The sequence below is a fragment of the Herpailurus yagouaroundi genome, unplaced genomic scaffold (assembly GCF_014898765.1).
Source record: "Herpailurus yagouaroundi ecotype Mexico unplaced genomic scaffold, PumYag 208, whole genome shotgun sequence".
In the NCBI taxonomy this organism is placed as follows: domain Eukaryota; kingdom Metazoa; phylum Chordata; class Mammalia; order Carnivora; family Felidae; genus Herpailurus; species Herpailurus yagouaroundi.
Window position 1 is genome coordinate 7744001 of NW_024412439.1, and position 23994 is coordinate 7767994.

The window sequence follows — 23994 nt, forward strand, 5'->3', positions numbered from 1 at the left end:
CTTATCGGCCTGAGAACCCCTATTTGTTCTTCATGTCTCAATTTGAACTTGCCTCTTCCAGAAAGACTTCCTGTATCTCCCTAAAGTGGTTCTGTTGCCCTTTCCACGAACTCCCACGGCATCCTGAGTATACCCCAGTTGTAGTGCTTATCAAACTATATTTAATGTCTGTTTACTTATCTATGCCCTCCTCTACACTGTCAGCTACTTGAGGGCAGAGGCTTTTCTTTGATCGTTGTATCTCCAGAACGTAATGCAATGCCTTGCAGTTAAAAGGTGCTCAGTAAATACTTGTTACCTCAACACGGTTAATGACGAATGAGGAAGGAATAGCTTAGATTTGGACTACTTTAGAAAATCCAGGCTGACTGGCCTGCCTCCCCTGGGGAAATGGCTTTAAAGAAATAGACATCAGAGTCAGAGAGTTGTGGCCAAAGAATTTTTCCTTGCATGTTCCCTGGGGGAAATCACTGTTTTGAGAAGTAATGGTGTAAACCTGGTTCTTGAAGGAAGAGAAATCTCCCAGGGCCGGTAGCTCAGATAAGCCGATGAACGGCCACCCTCTCTCAAGATTGTCTGCACGCTGGTTCCATGAGGCAGAACGTTGGCCTCCCCCTCCCCACGACCACTGTTCCGAGTCTGGGCTTTTGGAGACTGCCAGACGTCCCCAGGGATTCCCATTCTGCTCAGGGCATCCCCAGGGTCTTTCCTTACGAATGCCCCGAACAGAAAGGCTCAGTGCAAACCCCTCAGTGAGAAGCTCTGTGCCAAGCACCTCTACATAGAGCATTGATTTCATCCTCGCAAAAACACTGTAAGAGAAAACTGTTACCTTCAGATTTATGGAGGTGAAAACTGAGGTTTGGGGAGGTTAAATAACTCACCCAAGATCCCAGCTAGTCAGGGCCTGAGTTGTTCTTGGAGGGGAAAAAAAAAATAACCTCTGTCACAAGACTGTTCAGTTTTTTTTTGCCCGGCTGTCGCAAAAAAAAAAAAAAAAGCAATATTCCACTACCTGTTTCCGAAGTGACAAAACACACACACACACACACCATGAACAGTCCAGTAGGTGATAATTGGTGTTGCTACAACATGAAAGAGTAAAGGGAACTGTGAAATTCTCCACTATCCTGGGAAGGAATAGGGCATTCTTCGACTTTGATAACCACGGTCTTCTCAAACGTATTAAGCAATAGTTTCCCATGCTTCTCATTTAAGTTTAAAATTTCCAGGAAGAGCACAAATGTGTCAATTAGTTAGGACTTTGCTCTTTCTTTCTCTCTTCTTCTTTTTTTTTTAGAGATTATGTAAGTTGTTTACTCTCACAAATAGCCAGGAGTCCAAGAGCTGTTTGGTGGCCGGAACATCAATATTCCGTGTAGTCATTAATCGTTCACAAATTACTTTACACTCTGCGCATGCCCTCAGATGCCCCTCCACTTAGGTTGGGTGGCTTAAGTTTTAAATGCCAATGCCCATAAAAAAAGCACAGACCCATAATACAAATGTTAGAGTGACAAGAAGCATACATGGAGGGGTCTCTGGTGACTCAGAGAGCTTGTGTTCTGTCTGCAGGGGGCGTCATAACTCACCTCCCCACTAACAGTTGCCATGTAGGATCCCGGAGTCAGTGTGGCTGAGCCTTCTGATCTCTCCCCAAAAGCCGTAAGTCTGGACCTTTACATAAAATTTCCTGACTTACTAAGACAGTACGGGAGCCAAACAGCATATGCCTGTGGGTAATTTTCCATCCAGTCCACGACCCCTGGATTACTGTCTGCAATAGCGTTGTCTCCCGGGACCCAGGTCCTCCTCGATGAGCTCATCGGAGCTCATCAGCACAGCCCATAACCCAAGAGCAGACGGCCACAGCAGGTAAGGATGGGCAGCCACGGGGGAACGGCAGCAGACGGCTTCGTGTCTCACAAAATCTTGAGCACTGAGCCAAAGAGAAAAGACACTGTCTGTCCCATCAGAAAACTACAGGGCTCAACAAGTCCTTCTGGTTTCGATTTTAACACTGTTGGTGTTTCTGCAGCAGTAGCTCCCGTCTGCCCAGGCAACGTGAGACCCAGCTTTGGGAACATCGCATGACACCTTTTATCTCAGCTCTGGGTGAGGTGAGCGACAAGGACAACTATTTACGAGCAAGACCATCACAGGTACAGAGGGGTACTGGGATGTGCCTGGTACAATTCACAAGGAATCTGACCAAGGGATTAGACAGATTTCCGAAAGGGCGACATGAGGTGTCAGAAGAGGCCCGGCTGATGGGAAAGCTCATGACAGTGTATTCCTCTCCAGAAGCTTCTTTCAGGGGCCCCCGGGGGGCTCAGTCGGTTAAGCGTCCGACTTCAGCTCGGTCGTGATCTCGCGGTTCGTGAGTTCGAGCCCTCCGTCGGGCTCTGTGCTGACAGCTCGGAGCCTGGAGCCTGCTTCCCATTCTGTGTCTCCCTCTCTCTGCCCCTCCTCTGCTCGTGCGCGCTCTCTCTCTCTCTCTCTCTCAAAAATAAATAAACATTAAAAAAAAAAAGAAGCGTCTCTCATTTCTTTAGCGAGGATGGAGGGGAGGCTCTCCTGGTCCCAGGCAGCGTGCTAGACAGTAGGCATATAGCTGCGAATCACACCCACCACGTCCATTGGCAGAAGCGACGAGGAAGCAAGATGGTCCTTCACCCAGCCTTGCCCACCCAGCCGCAGACCTGAAGGAAATCACAGGGCTCCCTGCCCCCTAGCCAACACTGCCCCTCCTTCCCTCCAGCCCGAGACTCAACAGGACTGATTCCATGTGGCTCTTCACCTCTGCTCACTGCTGCGTAAGAAGCCTTAAGACCCCCTCAACTCGTCTCTCATTGTCCCTCAGGCTCTGTCCACCATTTAACCTGGTTACCCCTAACCATCCAAATCCTCCCGTTGGGCCCTCTGGAACCCATGGCCCGTCATCAGCAAAATCCCTATATCTTCGGTCGCATCTCCCTTCGCCTTTCGGTCCTCGCAGAACAAGGAACCCAGCAGGAGTAGAATATTAATTTCAAAAATAATATTAATAGCAGAAACCAATATGCACACTTGCCATGTTCTAGGCACGGCTCCAAGGACTGTGCCTATATTGATTCCATTAATCTTCACAAGAACCCCATAATTAAGCCCATTATTACCCCCGTTTTCTGATGACGAAACTGAAGCCCGGAAAGTTTCGTCAATTAGCCTAAGTTCACGGAGTTAATGAGCAGTGGCGCAGGAATGCCAGATTGGAATCGAGGCAGTCGGACTTCAAAGGTTGTGTGTGTCACCACTGTAATAAATTGCATCACAGAAGGTTCTCTGGCCAAAGAGAAGACAACTCCAGGAAGGGGCTACATGGACCACATCAGGGGGGAGGCCAGATCTGTATGGGTCTAGAACCTGCCCTTAAAAAAGAAAAAAATCTCAAAGCTCTACCTATGGACGTAGCTTCCTCCGCTGTCCTCTGAAGAAGTAGCTTTTTTTTTTTTTTTTTTTCATTCCCATACCCCTGGTTCCACTGGGTCTGGTGGTAGGGTAGGAATCCTCCTGGCTCTTTATTAATCTCCCACACCTCTGCCCCTGATGCTGTAACACTCCTGGTTCGGAAGGTCATGCTGCCGACTGAACCCCCTGGTTAGGGAACGACCTCTAGAGCCCTGAGTCATTCCCTCACTCCTACAAGAGCTGAGCACCTGACTCGTCACCTTCTCCAATACTATTTTAGTTGGGGTTCTCAGTGATTTCACTTTTCATAGAGAAAACCCTGCAGTGCTGTGCACTCACAGGTCCAGGACCACCTCCAGTCCCTTTCTAACTCATCCTAACTCAGCCCAGTCCCTCCCGCGGCCATGCCCTAGACCTCTTCCTACAGGTAACTTACTCTGCCATTACCTTACCTCTGAGGATCCTACGTTCTAATCACTACGGTTCATCTTTAGTTTGCCAGTTCCAGAAGTTATGGACCCCTCTATAACCTAAATACAGCGACGGTTACCACCTTTTTACTGTCCCTCAATTCCTTTATAGCCTTGCTTTTCTTTTGACCATGCTTATATGCGATATGTATTATTATCACCACTACTCCCCAGCATAGGCTCCGAATATTTCTTCCTCTATCCCTAACGCACACCTGGGAAAAACACAACCCCCATTAAATCTCACTTCCTTAACCATTCTGAGCCTTCATCCAAGCAATTCAACTTGGGGGGAGAAAAATACACAAGCGTTCTGACTGGCTTTCTTCAAATGCATGACGACCAACCTCAACAGTCCCAAATGTTATCTGCGATCCTACCACATTTCCTGACTCATTCAATTCATCGACTCTCCTGCCCGGTGTAATTCTGAGGAAATCTGATCAGAGAACTAAGCAATTGTTTTATAACTTCTCTTTCCTGTTCCTCACTCTCAGCTGAGAAGATGGAAGCAATCAGAAGAGAATTCCACAGGCTCCCACCAACACATCTTCCAGCCTCGGAACATCTGGCCCATATACTCTGCCTTTCCACCCACTACCATAGAATAACCAAAAGGCACCTGTCTACACCCAATGCCTCTGCTTGAACCTGTATCTTCATTCTCTTTTTCAACACCACAGTCATTGGCCAATCACTCTCTTCCACACATCATCACATTTTCTCTCTCTCCTTGATCATTCCCATCAGATAAGGGAAAAAAAGAGCCTTCCTGACCCTTCATTCCCCCTCCTGCTCCAACCCTGTTTCTCTGCTCCTTTTCTTTTGAACCAAATCTTCCCAGAGTGATTTCCCCATCGCTCCACCAAAACAGTTCTTATCCAGATCATCAGTACCTTCTGGGCTGCCGAATCCCATGGTCAATTCTCAGTCCACATCTTACTTAATCCCAGAAACATTTAACAAACTTTGCCCCCTCTTCTTTCTTTTTTTTTTAATTTTTTTTTCAACGTTTATTTATTTTTGGGACAGAGAGAGACAGAGCATGAACGGGGGAGGAGCAGAGAGAGAGGGAGACACAGAATCGGAAACAGGCTCCAGGCTCTGAGCCATCAGCCCAGAGCCTGATGCGGGGCTCGAACTCACGGACCGGACCGCGAGATCATGACCTGGCTGAAGTCGGACGCTTAACCGACTGCGCCACCCAGGCGCCCCGCCCCTCTCTTCTTTCTGAAACTCTCCCCTGATTTGCCTCCAGAACGCTTTCTTTATTCTCTAGATTCCCTTCTACATGACTGACGACTGCTTCTTGGTCTTCTTACCTGGTCCCAACTCATATCCTAGACTTCTAAACTTTGCAGGGACCCAGACTCAGGACCCAGACTCAGCTCTCAGCTTTCTTCTATGCCCGTGGAACATGTGGACCATCTACTTCTCACCATCCTAATCTAAGGCACTCTTACCTGGATTGTGCAACAGGAAATGACTCTCTGCCTCCATTTTTTGCCCCCATGGCAATCTGTACCCATGGCGGCCAGGGGAATCCTTGAAGTGTTCATCAGGCCGTGTTACCATTCTGCTCAAAAATAGCTTCTCAACTCACTCAGAGTAACGGCCAGGGCCACCTGCTACTTTATGATCTCGTCTTCCACCACTCCAGAACTGGACCATTCTGCATCAGCCACATCGGTCCCCCTGCTATTTCTTGAACAACCCAAGCACTCTCCAGCCTCAAGGCCTTTGTGGTTGCCATTCTCTCTCCCCCAAACCCCATTCCTCCAGGTATCCTGACGACACGGTCCCTCACTTCCTTCAGATACCTTCTTGAATGACACCCAACCACCATATTAAGCAGCAGTAATACCATTTATTCCCTCCCCTGGAATGACAATGGAAGTTCTATGAGGCAGAATGCATCTACAGAGCTAAGAACAGTGCCTGGAACATGTGTAGGTGTGCTGTAGTTATTTGTGGTATGAATGATCCCTGCCCTCCAGGAGCTTACACTCCACTGGGGAGACAAACATTGAGCAACTGATGATATATAATCCATTACATTGTTGATACGTGCTGTGAAGGGTAAGGACAGAATGAATTAAGGTTGTACAACTAGTATGTTTAAGGTTCTGAGGTAAGAAGGAACATGGCTACTAGACCCTAAGTTATGTGAACTGCTTAAGGGTCAGATTTATGCTTTACGTAGCTCAGGGTGGGGGTGGGCATATGATGTAGTCATGCCCAAATTAATTTGCCCTAGGAAATTTCATATTCTCAAGTATTCACTTTCTCAAATAGCTTTGCCTCTGCTTTTATCTACATGTGAGGCAACCTCAGGGTAGATGGTGAAGGGCAGGGGAGATCTTGTGTGTCCAACCCTTTAGTGGAACAGCACTTTTCATTTGCCCCAGTACAACCATGTCTCCCCCAGACTGAGGAAGGATTAGACAGGAAAGTTTCCAGCATCCTGTCTAATCTTCCCTGTCAGCTCGACGATGCAAGTAGACGCATGGGAAAGGAGAAATGGTCCCATGCCATTTGATAGTATCAAATTTCAAGAGTAGAAAGTATGTACCTTGTACAGTACAGCACATAGTGAGAGCTTGATCAAGGTTGGATGGATGGATGAATGGATGGATGGATGGATGGATGGATGGATTGATGGGATGGATAGATAGATGAATGAGTAGATGGATAGCAAATTGGGAAAATGTCAGATGGTCTGCCTCTTTCTTTCTCTACTTCCTGAAGTTCCTTGCCTTGCCCTGTGGAACCAGAAGTAAATTCAGGAAGGACCCGTGTTAGCCTGGGGATTAGGCTATTCCTATTCCCATACCTTGGAGTTAGAACACTAGGGAAAATAATTTTCCACACACACCTTCATGAACAAGTTTCATTCAGCTTCTTAGACCACAGTGGTTGGGACATCATCTTGGATAGACTTCCCTTGGAAGTCTGAGCTCGGAACTGGCTCATTATGCCACTGGTCATCACCACCACCTTGATGACATAGTGCTTATGATGCATTTACTCTATGCAGACAGGTGGATGTGTATGTAATACAGATCATCTCATTTAATTCAGTGTCACCTTCCTCCTGCCTTATAAGTATTTGTTACCTCTGTTTACAGATTAGGAAACAGAGACCCACAGAAAAAAGCAACGTGCCCAAGGTCATAGCTAAAAATTGACAGAACCAAGATTCAACCTAAAGTCTGACCTTTACTCAGTCCAAACCACCATATTATCGTCCCAACAAGCACCATCTCTGTGCCTGATAACGTGTGCCATGCCTTAAACACATTATCTCAAGTGATTTCGTTCTCTTGTCAACTCTCAGCCACTTTTTCCAGATGAAAAAACTGAGTCTTGGGGAGGTATTTATAAATCACCTGCTCAAGGTCATCGTACAAGCGAATAGCACAGGTGGACCTCACCCAGGGCTATCTGCAATGTCAAAGTTCCTCATTTTATGAAAGAAAAAGAAGAAAAAAAAACCCCATGAAGTGAAATGGCGAAGGTCAGTATAACTAATTACTGAGATAGGCGGGGCTTGACTCAAAGTTGGCAACTTCTCAAGGGCGCCATATGCCCTCTAAGCAGTGTGTTCTGTGTCCAGTCCCCTCATCCCTGCACCTTGAGTGCGTAGCAGGTACAGAACAGCTGGGGCTGAGCCAGCTTCCCAGTGTGCAACCAACCCTTTGATCATTCTCTCCCCAAGACTGGGTGCAAGCCACGCAGACATGGAGGCAGAAAAGGGCAGGCAGAGGGGATTCTGTTCTGCTTCTGGATCATGCCTCCCCCCAACAAGGTTGCAAGACGGAAGCAACGGAAAGGCAGCATCCATCCGCACAGCACTTGACCCAGCTGTCATCTGTTGGCCTGGGGGATGGAGTGTAAAATATCTGCTGGGCGTGCACCTCATTTATCTTGTTCTCTGTGCCCCAGAGTGTGCTGTTTACTTTCTCACTGGAGGTGCAATTATTTAACGAGGTGCAGAAGCCTGGGGAAGATTGCACATTTTAATCAAAGCACCAAATGAGCGCGTCTCGATGACTTTACAAAATGTATCTGAGGCGAATTTTGCACAGCAATGTCTGAGTCTCAGGTAATTAAGTGAACGGGAAATAAGTTCCCAAGGGGTGTAAACAAACACACCAAGTCAGTCTCATTTCGCTGTTGTGCTGAGTGGGGAAAATGGATTTCTGAGTGGACTGCAACCCAGGGTTCCTTCCTCCAATGTCAAGTTGGGCTTTGTGGGGTGGGGAGGCCAGGGGCTGAGCTGTGGGGCCATGGCGCCTCCTGCAGGTTGGAAGGAAGAATCAACCCTTGGAGAGCGCCTTGTCAAATGCCCAGAGGGCTAACTAACAAAACCACTAATATAACCGCCAAATAACAACAACAACAACAACAACAACAACAACAATAATAATAACGGTGATAGCTGACATGCATGAGTGTACGTGCTGGGTGCTATACTTCATTCTCTTACTAAACTCTCCCAAGGACCTCAGGGAGACACTACTCTTATCCCCAGCTTAGAGGAGAGAAAACAGAGGCGGAGAGAATTGTAGAAGCCAGCCCCAAGTTACACAGGCAGAGAGTGTCGTAGAGTGGCTCTCGGACACAAAACGCCCACACGCGCCACCCAGCTGAGGGTGGTGGGCCAGTCCCGGGCTCCACAGTCTCTGGGTGGCCGAAGCCTTCCCTGGGTCCCTGCTTCCAAACCTGCTGTATCTGGGACCACACCGATCCCAATGACGAACCCAATCTTTTTTCTCAGTTCCTACAAAAGCACTGACAAAGCCAACCAACAAGGCCAGGCCAAACCAAATGCAGGATGCATTTGTCACCCCGTCGTAAACGCTGGGGTCACAAAACAGAGAGCACGTCCCAGCAATATCCCGACAAACACTTATTGGACATTTTCTGCAACGGCCCGGAGACTTTTTTAAAATGGCTTTCTTACTCTTTTCTCCTATGTGGGTCTCGGCTGTGATTTACCGCCGAGATTTTATCTCCTCCCTTACCCCACGCTCTTCTACTCTTTTTCTATCTCCTTCCATGTGAGGAGAAAACAAACAATTCATTGCATTGGACAGCCATGCCTTTGGGGTCTCACCTCCTGCCCTGAGCAGCATATCAAGATATTTTCCTGGACAGAGGCAATTTCCTCCTCTGAGAGGGATTCTAGAGCTAGCTGCTAAGAAAATTCATTATTCCCTTGGTGACACCAATAAAGATGAGGCCTCTGCTTGCATTTTTTTAAGCCCACATATATGTTTATTCGTGTAGCGTATGGCTTCTATATGATAACCCACACTGGGACCCAGGGGGGTCAAGCGTATTCATGTATTCTGTGTCCTCCCAAGGTTATCCTTCCTTGGCCTCCACCCCTAAGGTCTCGTAATGACGCACACCTTACTCTGGCTGAGGCTGAGGGCTGTCCGTCCACCTGACTTCACGCCCTGTGCCAAGACTCTCTCAGATGGTGCATACAGTAAAACCTCCTTGTGGGTAGAAGCCTCGTTTGGTTCAATTCCGTAGCCCCCGAATCCAGCATAGGGTCAGCATACAGAAGGCACTTATTCATTCATGCACTCACTCACGCATTCCTTCAACAAACATTTGTTCAGTACCTACTATGCTCCAGATTTTCTTCGTGGCTTTAAAGACGTAAGAATTAGGGGCTCCTGGGTGGCTCATTCGGTTGACCGTGCGACTCTTGATTTCAGCTCAGGTCATGATCCCAGGGTCGTGGGATTGAGCCCCGTGTCAGGCTCCACACTCAGCGTGGAACCTACTTAGAATTCTCTGTCTCTCTCTCTCTCTGTCTCACTATGCCTCTCTCCCCCACTCACACACACTCTCTCTCTTTCTAAAATTAAAAAAAAAAAGTTTTTTTTTTCAAGATGTAAGAATTTAGCAGATGTAGACCCTGCATTCAAGAATGAATGGGTATTGGAGGTTCTTGAAATCTGGGGGATATGGGTCACACTGAAAAATACGGTGAGAGCCTTAGAGCATCTTTCCAGAAACTACACACAACTCTAGCATACAGTCCTCGGTAGACCGCAGCAATGGCCCCAGGTTTTGACTTGTTTCTGCATCATGCCCTTGGCCGTGTGGCCTGCCAAGACCTGCCTGCGCCATCTCGCTCTGAGCTAACTAGTGTGCGGACCTTGCCTTGTCAGCGGGACATTAGTGGGAGTGGTGCAGGCTGACGCTTGAAATGGGCTTGCACTTGGGGGCTTCAGATCTGGTGCTTCCACTGCTTCCGTGAGGAAGACAGGCCCAGGCTGGCTGTGTGGTCCAGAAGGGAAACAAGAAACGTGGGCCACAGAGCCCAGCTGCCCCAGGAAAAAGGCCAACCTAGATCAGCCAACAGCCAGGTACTCGGAGATTTAAAGAAGCCTGTTCAAGACAAGCAGAGCCCTTGGAAGAAACCCACCTGAGTCCAGACGCACAAGTAATAGTCACTTACGGTGGGATGCCACGGAGGTGTCGTGGACGTGTGGGTCTACTATTGTTTTGTGGCAGTTGGTAAAAAGCTGCAAATGTGAGGGGCTCTGTGGATGGCCCAAGTGTCTGCAGATCCCAGATGGAGGACCCTTAGTCTCTTAGGGGACACAGTGTAGGACGCAGGAATAACAGCCTGGAGTCTTAAGCACTACAGCGAGGTGAATCTGGCTGTTTCAGGACCACCCAAGGGTTCCAGGAAAGGGAGTAAGGACAAAAAGCCGTGGGATCAGAGAAAACACGACCAGTCGGTCGTTTGGGTGGGACTACGAACAGGTCAGCTAAAGCTCTTCATATATCGAGAGAGGAGCGCGGGGCACTTGGCAATTTTTGAGGATGCTGAGAGAATAAAAAATGAAGACATGCTAAAAAAAGGGGGGTACAAAATAGTGGTATAATTGAAGTATTGCTCGTGGAACAAAAAAGCACAGCTCTGACACCAGGAGAAACGTAACGACCCTACATACAGCCTGATTTGGAGGTAACATCAAATGCCTGAAGGAGTGTGGGGCCCAATGGCCCTCCTGTCCTCCCGCCCAACCTCACCTGAAATACAGGGAGGAAGGCAGAGGGGGTGTTGGCAAGAGTTGAGGCTCCACGGTTCCCTGTTCAACGGAATGAAAATGAAGCCACTGCCTTTCAGATGTCACCAAGAAGATGCTCTCCAGCTCCGCGAGGGTCTTTTCAAAAGGCCCCCTCGTGGGCATAAACTGGAACCCCCAACTGCAGGGCTTAGCGCCTGGGCCCCCAGCTGGGCCATCTCGGTCACCAAGAGGCTCCCAGCCATCTGGCCAGCCCCTCAGAGTTGGCCCACCTGGCTCACTCTCGCTCCGCGAGGTATGGAGGTATGATGATGGGGTCGCAGCGCCACCTTGTGGCCACTCCTGAGAAGCCATATTCTTCACCTCTGGGATTTGCGAGCCCTCGGTGGGGATGGGGGTGTGCGTGGGCGGGGGGGGGGGGCGGGGGTCTTCGCTTGTGGAAACAAATGCTAGGGACAGACAGGATTTACAGTTGCTATATGATAGATCTATTAGAGTCAACTTAAAGCACCTGGCCCAGAGCCTGGCGCACGAAATGCTCGGCGCATAGGAACTGCCATTAATAATATCATCATTATCATCGCCATGAATACCGTAGAAATAGTTGCGTCTCTTTAAAATTAATTGGGCCGTGGGAAAATGAAATTTTTGAAGGTAATTAAGAATCCATTCCCCCTTTAATTCCATTCAATAAACACGCACTAAATGTTTAATATATGCCCGCGCTGTGCCGCGTAACTGGGACAGCGTGAAGAAGGCATAAAAATGGCTGAGAGGTGGTCCCGGCTGTAACGCATTCCCAGTCTGCAGGAGAGACGGGCGTGCAAACAGGCAGCTCTCGCGTGCTAAACGCAGGCACAGCCAGGGTGCTGGCTACGGGAGCGTGCAAGTAGCAATGATTCATTTAGACACCGGTGGCTTGCCTTAACTCGGAATAGAATCGCGGTCCACAGCGTGATCCTGCACGGTCTGGCCCCGGCTGCCTCTGTCCAGGGCTCCCGGGATTCTCTCCAGAACCTGGGAGAGCCTCTGACCTCGAATGGGTGACGGGTCACTCCGTGCAGTTGCAGAATAGACAGGTCGGCGAGGGACAGGAGCACTTTTTCTGGAGTCAAGGTTCAAGCTGCGTGGCGCTGGGCAAGTTACTCAACCTCTCTGTGTCTTACTGCCCTCGTGGGAGCAAAGGAGGCTGTTAATAACAACACCTGCCTGGCGGGGCTGTTGTGACGATTGAATGAGTTTATACAGGGCACTTAACACTCTCCGTGGTTTTCCTCTTTTACTCCTCACGAGATCTGGGTCCAATTCTGTGGGCTTTGGGGCACTTTTCATTGTTAACGTTTGGCCCAACCCCATTTAAAACTTTACTCATGAGGCGCCTGGGTGGCTCAGGTGGTTAAGCGTCTGACTGTTGATTTCAGCGCAGGTCATGATCTCATGGTTCTTGAGATCGAGCCCTGTGTTGGGCTCTGAGCTGGCAGCACAGAGCTTGCTCAGGATTCTCTCTCTCTCTCTCTCTCTCTCTCTCAAAATAAATAACTAAATAACTAGGAACTGGGTGGGGGAAAGAGGAGTATCTGGTCAACTCCTTCTTTCTTCCCTCCTTGAATTTTCTCCTCCATCATCCTGTGTAACTCTAAATCCTAAAGAGGGCTCTCGCTGGCCAGCGGCCTGGCCGCAAGAACAGAAGGAAAGAAGATTCCGCTCGTGTCACTGACTTTTAACCCTGGATGTGGCGTGGCGGAAGGAAAGGGAATGTGCCCGAATCTTCCTCATGCTGTGGCCTCTGTGACGGGAGGATCTTGGCACAGGAGCGTTCCCAGCTACCCTGGAAAGCCTCACCCCGTCCCCTCCCGACGCCTTCCCATGGAATGTCTCTGAAAGCGAGCCGTGCGGTCCTTTGGCCTTGGATCACATCCCACCTCCTTCTCCAGGTTACTTTCTGCCCCGCGGCCTGAGACCATGGGACCCACTCTGGCAGAGGTCACTCATCTATCACCCCTGCGGTGTCGGTCCTGGATACAGTGCCTGGCACGTGTGGGTCTTCGTGGTATTTGTCATATTTTTCCCTTCTCCAGAACAGGAAACAGATGGCATTCATATCTGTGACCACTGTCAGGCGTCCTTAAACAAAGCAATGAAGGGGACGCATGCGTCTTCCAAAAGGCATGTCAAGCGTCTTCCAGGGGGAGGAGGGACACGTCCCTGCTTAGGGCCTTGGTGCTTGGAGAGGCTCCTTGCCGGCCCTCTTGATAAATAGGCCTCGAAAAGTATGTTGGGGGGGAAATTCATCTCTTTGTACCTTAATGAAGCAAAGCAAACTATGGGGGGTTATTAACACGAGACTTTTCCTGTCTCAGAGTTCCAGCTGAGGCCCCAAAGACGCAAACAGTGGGTGCCAAGTAGACCCACGCTGAGGTGCTGGGCCACACGTGCGGCCCCAGCAAAGGCACTGCTCAGATCTACTCGTGCTTCCGTCAGCCCATCAGTCTTCTCCAAGCTCTGCAGGACGAAGTCAAGGTTCACTTGTCGAGGGTGAGGGGATAAGAAGTGATGGGGTCTCTGAAGAGAGGCATTGATATTCTGGGTGAGCTGCTCTCCACACATGGGCCAGACCAAGGAGGAAGAGCCTTCACAGCAGCTACCACCCTAAGACAGACAAAGGGCACAGGCTTTGGAAGAACTACGCAGGACACCAGATACGAGCTGGTCCTGAAGGCTGGCCAAGAGAGGGGCTCTTGGCTGAAAGAGTCTACAGTCAAGAGGCTAGTGGGGCACCCTGGGTGGCTCAGTGGGTTGAGCATCTGATTCTTGACTTCTGCTCAGGTCACGATCTTGAGGTTCATGAGATCGGACCCCATATCGGGGATGCTTGGGATTCTCTCTCTCCCTCTTGCATGCGCTTCTCCCTCCAAAAAATAAAAAATACGTACAAAATTTTAAAAAATTAAAAAAAAAGAGGCTATGGCCCAATAAAGAGGGCCCATCCATTGAGGGTGAGATAGAGAGCCTGTGACCAGTGAGTGGTCCAAATGGAAGCCTGGAGGAGGGAGATAGCCATGAACCTTCTCTTAAAAAAAAAAAATTTAAATGTTTATTTCTGAGAGAGAGAGAGAGAGAGAGAGAGAGAGAGAGAGAGAGAGAGAGACAGAGCATGCGCAGGGGAGGGGCAGAGAAAGAAGGAGACACAGAATCCGAAGCAGGCTCCAGGCTCCGAGCTGTCAGCCCAGAGCCCCACGCAGGGCCAGAACCCACAAACCACAAGATCGTGACCTGAGCTGAAGTCGGACGCCCAACCGACTGAGCCACCCAGGCTCCCCATCGCCTCCACGCTCAAGATAATGAACGTGTCCATCACCCCCTTCTGCTCCTTTGGAAGCCATCCCTCCCACCCTCCCGACTTCCCTACAGAAGGAAAGGCAATCACTGATCTGCTTTCTGTCACTATGAATTGGTTTGTCTTTTCAAGTATTTTATATAAACGGAATCATACAGTATGCACTCTCTTTATTTTGTCTGCCTTCTTTCCCTCAGCATAATTATTTTTAGATTCATCTGTGTGGCTTGTTGCTTGTGTATATCAATTGCTCACTCGTTTTTATGGTGGAGTGTCCTCCGGCGTATGAATGGCCCACAATCTGTGTCTTCGTTCATCTATTTAGGTTGTAGGTTGCAGAAATCTAACTATCTTCTGCTCCATTATTTTTAGAAATATCCTGTTGTCAGGTGTACGGCTTTTATAATCAGGGTATAAGCAAATTTTTGTTTTTAAATGAAAAGAAAGAAAAGAAGCTCAGCCATGAGGGCTTTCTGGCTGGGGTGGTGATCTCAGCAGATGGGTTGGGTTAGGGGGAGTGCCATCAGGCACAGAAACGTGTAGACAGACGTGATTCATAAGCAGCCGGCTGTGGTGGCTTCACCAGCTTTAGGGGGCTGCAGTGAGGGGGGAATTGCTGAGGAACTCTACAAAGTGCCACGGGGAGAACACCATCTTAAAACATCCTGTTGCAACAGTCCCGAGAGACCTATTCTGTTCTTCCTCTCCTCCCCGCCTCTGGCTACCATACTGGAAGCTCCTACATTGCCTGCTTGGGGGTCGGTGGAGGTGAGGCGGGAATGAGAGATGGAGCGATCACAAGGCTTTCCCCCAGTGCTGATTTCTGGACCCGAAATAGGTCAAAGTGATGGAAGGAAAGTCTGGCGTTTATGTATTAGCCTAGAGTGGGTTTTCTATGACCTGAAACTAACCAAATAACTTTTTTTTGTCCTTACTGCTGTCTAAGAGTGACCAGAAAGCTATGGCACTGACCCGAAGTGTTATCCAGGGGCAGACAGCAGGTAAAAATGGAAAGACATGAGAAAGAGGGAAGCTGTTTTCTGCTTGAGTCTAGCTCATTCAATAAACCGGTCGCCAAATTCTGATTGAACGGCACCAGGAAGCCACAATTTCTTCCAGGAAGATCAACACGTGGGCATACACACACATGCTCAGACCCTTAAAGGCAAACTCGCTTTGCTGGAAGCCATCTCTTGAGACCCTCAAGGACTCAACAAAAGGCCATGGGCAAAGCTTCTTTGAATCTACTCTTATGACTGCGCATTCTGTGGGAGTTCAAGACTGTGCAGAACGTGGGAAAGGGTTCAGGTCATCCCCCACTGCTGACTTCCAAAGCTGGAATGGGCGAAGGGGATGCAAGGAACAGTCTTAGACTGGACTCGATTATGCACAAAATAGACCCTTGGTCTATGGTAGAATGGAAGATCGATACTCAATCATCATCCCCATCTGGTGAGTCCCTGTTGATGCACATGACAATCAGAACTACATTTATGGAGCTTTTTTAAAAAAAATTTTTAATGTTTAATTTTGAGACAGAGAGAGACAGAGTATGAGCAGGGGAGGGGCAGAGAGAGAGGGAGACACAGAATCCGAAGCAGGCTCCAGGTTCTGAGCTGTCGGCACAGAGCCCAACATGGGGCTTGAACCCGCGAACTGTGAGATCGTGACCTGAGCTGAAGTCGGACGCTCAGCCGACTGAGCCACCCAGGCGCCCCTACATTTGTTGAGTCTTGTCAACAATCTTTGCAACAGCCCTGTGAGGTGTCCCATTTTACACATGGGGAAGCTGGTGCTCAGAAATGTTAAATTACGTGCCCGAGGTCCCACAGACAGAAACCAACAGGGATGGAATCAAACCCAGGAGTGTCTGACTCCAAATCCCAGAATCTTTCCACCATATAACACTTGCCACCGCGAGCTGTCATGGAGTGAGATGGGGAGTGTGGTTAGTGTCAAATTTTGAAATGCTGTCTCTTCTGAAATGCCAGATGGTCGTCACCAAGAGGAAAGGCCAGCAGCCTGTCTTCCACGATGTCTCATAAACAGGTGTTACTTACCTTGGGGAATTTACCGCCAACCTGAGTCTGATCTCTGATCCTGGGATACAACAATCGGAAGAGGGACTCATCGCTCAGAGACACTCAAACCAAGCACAGAACACTGATGTATAAAACCCAAATGCCAATTCCTTCATTCCTGGTAAGAAATGACTGACATTGAAGACCTAAAAACTTCAATTCCGTGGACTTAGTTCATCCTCACCTCACAGGTAAACTCCCAAAGGAGCCAAATCACAACTGAAAGTTTCTGGAGAGCCTGGAGAAACAAGGGGAATTTAATAATCTGCTGCTTAAGGCATCCAGCTGAGATGGCCGGACGTTTCCATTTCACAAGAGGGCTGGCCCTGCCAATGGGACCAGGGATATTTAAAGTGTGTGGGCTCCACTGTCGGCCCGCGTGGAACCAGCACTCTTCCAGACTCCCTCTTCGTAGGCTGGACCCTGCCATCATCTGGTGCTTCCATTTCTCTTCACTTTCAGTGAGAACCAGCCCTTCCGTTGATGGATACATCCTTTCTTTATGGTAATGCATTCATCTGGCGACCATGGAGGCTTGTCCACCTGGGAACTGTGCCTCTCCTTCAGCTGACTTTGCAGATCTTTTCTGGGATCCACTGTGTTAGCCCACAGCTTCACTCCCAAAGGGCAGTCTTACTTCCTTCATTTGCAAATCTGGAAAGGCAGGTGTCTGCTCTACTCGAGGAAGGATCACGGAGGGACAGGTGGGGACTGTCTCTGTCCACGAAGGATTTTCCATTCTGGAATGTTAGGCTCTTAAGACACAGAGCTCGTTTGAATTAAAGCACATATAACCGTTGGGTGCAAAGGACCCACAAAGGAAGGATGAGTCTGAACTCCCAAATGCTTCATAAGGGTTTGGGTCTATGCGAGGGGCTTCCAATTGGCATGGCAATCCCATGAAGTAGCATTTAGTGCTCCCGTGTTACAGATGAGAGAATGGAAGCTGACACAACTTTTCCTAGTTTCAGGAAAGCTGGGATTTCCACACCGGCCTGTCTGAATCTGAGATTCCACCCAGAACTCAAGAGTCCAAAAAAAAAGTGCAAATGTGAGTGGTGATGTTTTGTGAGCTGCCATTGAGGCTACATGGGTAACTGTGTCTAAAACTGGAAAAGGAAAGGAAGGTTTGAAAGGGACCAAACTTCCCAATTAGCAGACTGCTTTTTCAGCTCAAACAAGAGTAACTTTCTAGAATGTTTTTGTCCAGAGTCTCTGATATCTGAACCGGCGGCATTTCCATAAGGGCATCCTTTAAATCCAGCCAGGTTGAGTCTTCCTACTATAAACCGGCATAGCACGTCCTTCGCTTAACTCCATCCTGAATGACTAGGGTGATGAGGTCAAAAGCTCCCAAGTTCCTCCAAACGTGAAAGAAAAAAACTGTCCCCATGAGAAGCCCATGACTATAGTTATAGCCAGGCACAGAGGTTACCCACGCTTGTAGAGAGCAAATCCTTCAAAGAAATAATAAGCTGCTCAAAGGGACAGGGACAAAGCTTGTTCTAGGTCAGGGCCAGGAAGCAGTCCATTGGGAATTCTCCAATACCCCCCATCCCTCAGGCCCTGAAGATCTGTCCTGACAGCTCTGGCGTGGTGGCCCCAAACATACCCCATACTTGGCTCTCTGACCCTTGTCATTTTAGGTTGCAAGAAAAGAAAGACAGAAAGAAACGCTGGGGGAGTTGACACTCCCAGAGATAAAAAGACCCAATAAATGGTGGTGAGAGGGGCCGGGGGGAGAAGCAAGAGAAGCTTATGGGTTGCCATCACGGCACAATGCTTCTTTCAGATGCCTGGCACCAGGTCACTTCTGCAGCCAAGACTCACTGAGAGCTCCCTCTCTTAGAAGAATTCCTAGGATATTCAGTTTGTGTTTCCGGGCCATGATAGGGAAGGAAAGAAGAAGGGAAAGAGAAGAAAACAGGTGTGGATCAAGTTTTTGGAAAAAAACATTTGATTTCATTTAATCCCCCAAACAATACTATTATCATCTGCATTCTCTGGAGGAGGAGACTGCGGGGAACAGGAGTGAAATATGCACCCAAGTCCTAGACATCGAAAGATGGAGCTCAGCCCCGGATGACTGGAAAGTCCATTTCCTTCCACTGAGGTATGCATTTAGGTCTTAAGGTACCAAACAGAGAAGGGAAACTTCCAAGTTTACTGATTTAACCCTGAATTTTCCTAAGCCACATGAATGTTTAAAGAATGCTGTACGTCAATATTTCGTCCACTCTCCCTCTCTTCGGTCAAGCTACATGAGGTGGGCAGAATGATGGGGCCCCCCAGTGATGTCCGTGCCCTAATCCCTAGAACCTGTGAATTGTTAGGGTCACATGGAAAAGGGGAGTTAAGGTGACAGATGGAATTGAGGTTGCTAGCCAGCCGGCCTTAAGATGAGGACAGTAGCCTGACTGATCCAGGTGGCCCAATGTAATCAGCAGAGGACTAAGAGTGACAGCTGGCCAGAGTCAGAAAAAGAGGTGTGAGAGCAGAGCGGGAGCAGAAAGCGACCGTGCTGCTGGTCTGAAGATGGAGGAGGGGGCCATGTGACAAAGAATGTGGACAGGGAGAGATAATGGAAAAGGACAAGGAAGTGGATTTCCCTCTGGAACCACCAGAAGGAATGCAATCCAGCTGACCTCTTGATTTCACGGCAGTGAGACCAAGGTCGGACTTCCCACCTACAGAACTGCAAGGAAAAAATGTATACTGATTTAGGCCACTAAGTCTGTGTTAATTTTTTTCCCGGCAGCAACAGAAAATCAATATGGCGCATGAAAACCAATATGGCGCATTATGCAACGAGGTGCTAGCTTTCGTGGTGCAGGAGAGCAGTGGAAGGCCATGAATCTTACAAGCAGAAAGAGGCTCAAATCCCTACCTGACCATGTCCACCTGAGATAGCCTGATTCGTTCATCTCACCCACAGCAGGATGACCTTGCCAAAGCAAATAAAAATGGCCAAGTCTTCTGGGTAAAATTCCACCTCAGTTAGGATGGTTTAGTTGCATGGACCTATCCCTGCCCACTGAGGCTAGGTTAAAAAGGAAGGCTATTTAGAAGCAGAGGTAGGCTCGCAGAACCAGAAAAATCAGTAGGTCTCTCTCTGTCTCTGTCTCTGTCTCTCTCTCTCTGCCCCAGCCCTCTCCACTTTTCCATGCATCATATTTATTCTCTTTTGCCAGGCATATCTTTGCTTCATCCTCTGTTTGCGGGAGGCTTCAGCACGGCCATCCCAAGAGTGTGGCCTCTGTCCCAGTGACCTTCCAAACTTCCAGTTTGGTGCTCCCCACAGCCAAGTGATTCAGTCTCCCCATCCCTGCTCCATATGGTCAGGGCAGCAGGGAAAATGATAACCTCAGCTCTAATCTGGTGTTTACTCCTGACTCTATCAGTCATGGTCGGCGTGGAGGGGGCTGGGAGTAAGCGCATTCACTACAAAGGCCTGCCACATCTGGGGCTGCGGGTTGGGCAGCATCTTTAAGAAGGCATCGGGGATCGGGGAGGAGATGATTGGCATCTTCAGGACATTTACGCACTCTAGGGATGGCCTTATCTTTAGAAGCAGAAATGTGGCACTTCTGCTGGCTGAACCCCCATTTGCCTGTGTGACAACATTTTCCGTTCCTCCATTCGGTGATTGACGTTCTCTTTTTAAACATGTTAATGTATTCAGCCAAGTTACATTCAGATGTTGCTGGTCTGGGAACCGTTCTGTATATTTCTGGTGACTTTGCATCCAGCACAGTTTAACTCTCAAAGGCAAACAATGGCTGCCCTGATTCTTGACGGAAGGGGCCACCTCACTGTGGCCCCCAAGTTCTGATGATTACAATAATCAATCATTAAGTATGAATCACTTGCAGATCAGGAAAATGAGGTTTAGAGAGTTAAGATGATTTATGCAAGACCCCCCTAGCGTTGCAGAATGCTTTGATCTAAAAAGAAGAAAATAAACCCAAGTTATTTTCACTTATTGCAAAGTAATGCCAGTCACTCTATATTTGCTATTTCAAATCTTCGTGCTAGCCCTTCTAGGGAGAGTCCCTCAGTTTTAGGAGCATCTGACTTGAAAATCCAGGCCTGTCCCCAAGAGTCCCACCCATGCCCTTAAATCCTTTTTTTAATGTTTATTTATTTATTTTGAGAGAGAAGAGAGACAGAGAGAGTGCTCTGTCAGCACAGAGCCCAACACGGGGCTTGATTCCATGAACCATGAGATCATGACCTGAGCTGAAACCGAGTTAGATGCTTAACGTACTGAGCTATGAAGGTGCCCCTTTGTCCCTAAAGTCTTTTTTTAAATGTTTATTTATTTTTGAGAGAGAGCGAGAGGCAGAGCCCGAGTGGGGGAGGGACAGAGAGAGAGGGAGACAGAATTGGAAGCAGGTTCCAGGCTCTAAGCTGTCAGCACAGAGCCAGATGCGGGGCTTGAACTCACGGCCTAAGAGATCATGACCTGAGCCAAAGTCGGAAGCTCAACCGACTAAGCCACCCAGGTGCCTGGCCTGTTCCTAAATTCTTAAGGAGTGAGTGCATTAGATGAGATCCTCCCGGGGGCATCCTTCCGAGCTCACCTGAGACACCAGCTCCTGTGCAAAACCTCTCCCGGCTATCCCTGCAGACTTAGCTCTTCCTTCTCCAGAGTCCCACCAGCCACCAGTTCATTCACAGACATTTACTGAGTCCCGTCCACGTGCCGGACCTCGCACTGGTGATGGAAAATACAGCTAGATGACTGACTGGATGCAGTGGACGTGGCCCCTGCCTCAGAGCTGACGTGCGGTAGGGGAGGGAGGCTGTAGGAAGTGGTTCATGCACCTGCAGGGGGGCAGAGGCTGAGCCCAGAAGGTCAGACAGCTGGCTTCCTGAGAAGCCAGCAGTCGCCGTGAGGCCTGAAGCAAGGACACAGCACTAGCAGGTGGGGAGGCGACCAGGGGGCACTCCAGGAAGGAGCGTGGCGGGGTAGGGACACAAGAGAGGAAGGCACACGCCCAAGAACTGGAGGTTTTCTGGAGTGACTGGAGCAGGGGGAGCAAAGGGGAATGAGGCCAGAAGGCGGCTGCGAGCCTTTGGGCTGGCCCAGGAGTTGGGGCTGTGTCCTAAAGTCAAGGGGAGTTTGGGGGTGGGGAGCATTAACATGGCAATGTCACGGTGTGACCTAAAACCATTTGGCTGGAGGAACAGAAATGGGTTCAAGGCAGCTTGAGAGGGTGATGCACTCTCCAGACAACAGGCGCAAAATGGCATCGCTTAGGCTAAGGCCACGTCGCCAAACCGAGACTTGACTTAATTACAATCTCAGCTCTCCCAGAAATGGAACCTCAAAGCAGTCAATCAGCAGTCACCAGGTCTGCACGACTGTGGTGATGTGCCCGGTAGGCCCCGACTGTCCCCTAAAAGGAGTGACCCTGCAGTTAACAGCCCATGGTTTGCTTTCTCTGTTTCTCCAAAATCAGGCCAGACGACAGCCACCTTACAGCCCTCAGGTTATAGATTAGAGTCCTAGCCCTACAGAGAGTCACCAAGGGCTCCTGGTTAGTTCCAATCCCTGGAGAAAGAATTCAACAGAGCCAGCTAGGGTCAGAGCGTTCACCCCTAACCCCGGCTGGGGGCCAGGTACGCAAAGTGCAGGATCTCATGATACAAATGAGGGTTCCAGGAGATGGGGTGGGTGACTCCTAGGCTCAGCAGACCTCGAATGGCAGCTATTATAGACCTAATTGGATCCCAAACTTTTATCATCACAGATCGCCACGTCTGCCCTGCAGAGGTGTGACCGTGATGCTGGAGACACCAAAAAGTTACCCCATCCACGTAAGAGAAGGTGAGGACTGATTGAGGCTGGTGACTGTGGGACTGGGGAAATGCTTGGGAGGTAACGGAAGAGTAGGAGTAACAAAACTTGACTTACAGGACATGAGGTACAAGGGAGAGGCATGCCAGGTGATTGTCAGGTTCACGGTGGACAGTAATGCCATTTATAAAACGCGGCGGACATCGGGACAGACGCAGGTTGGGGTGGGCGCAGCTCAGAGAACACTGAATTCTGTTTGGGACATGTTGAGTTTGAGATACCCAACTGGGGATGGCCACCAGCTGTTGGATGAATGGGTCCAGAAGAGACAGCTGTCCTTAAGCAACTGGCAGAGAGGCGGTAATTAGAACAACAGAAGCAAAAGCGATGGTCTGGGGAGAGCACGGAGCATGAGGAGGGAAAGGCGCTTAGAGCAGGTGCCGGGGTCTCCAGCTTCTAATTGTCTGGGGGGGAGGAAAAGAAACGCCCAGAACAGACTGAGAAGGAGCAGCCAAGAGACACGAGGGGAACCAGTGAGATCATGCTAAGTGGGTGTTTCCGGAAAAATGGAAATGTAAGAGACCAGGAGAAATGACCCAAAAGTGTCCATTAAAACAGCTTGTCTCGTGCATCATATTTCTCGTTAGTGTGTCTGTTTCCCTGCTAGACGGAAGCTCCCTTAGTAAAGAGGGCTTAAAATTTTTTAAGTTTTTTATTTTTGACAGAAAGAGAGAGAGCAAGTGCAAGTTGGGGAGAGGCAGAGAGAGGGGGAGACACAGAATCCGAAGCAGGCTCCAGGCTCCGAGCTGTCAGCACAGAGCCCGATGCGGGGCTCGAACCCACGGACCGCGAGATCATGACCTGAGCCGAAGTCGGACGCTTAACCGACTGAGCCACCCAGACGCCCCAAGAGGGTTTTATGCCTTTAGTCCACCAGTTGAGCCAGATGCGTGGCACAAGAGTAAAGCCTTAGTAACTATTTTTTGAATGAATGAATGAATGAATGAATGAATGAATGAAAGAAAATATGTCTTAGGCATTCAAAGATATTTAAAATCGCTTCTGGATTAGAGAGAAAACATATCGTGAGTCTTCAGTAATTTGCAATTAACAGACAGGGTTGCCAACAGGATCTTCGAAAAGAAATGCAGTGTTATTGCCACCCTTTCCATGGATGAAGGATGGCCTGAAGGGACCGTCCAGCTATAATAATAATCACTTCGATGGACACCGTCTCAAGAGCAGCTTGGATGCTTGAAAACAATTTAATCTATCTGCTTTTAGCATTCAAAATGTATTTTAATTAAACCTAATTATCCCCAAAGCCAAGGTCATCTCCAGTGTAATCCTTGCTTGAATCATCCAGACTCTGCCATTAATGGGATGTTCTTCTATTTATGAAGTTCAAGTACAGCCACATGTATCAATAGACACAGCTGGAAATCGATGCTCAACCCAAGCTGCCTCAAACCAAGGAGACACATGGGAAACTCTGAATATCACTTTTCTTTTTGTTCGTTGGAAATGCAAACAGCCACTAATGCATAACGTGGGTAATGCCCTTCCCTGAGTAGATGGCTATCATCAGAAAGAATACCTGAGTTATTTAGCCACGGGCACATCAGAGGTACAGAGGACTCAAAAGAAAAAAGAAAAGAGGAAAGGAAAGGGAAGGAAAGGAAAAGAGAAAAAAGAAGAAAAGAAAAGAAAAGAAAAGAAAAGAAAAGAAAAGAAAAGAAAGAAAAGAAAAGAAAAAAGAAAAGACAAGACCCTGACAATGATGTGCCATGTCAGG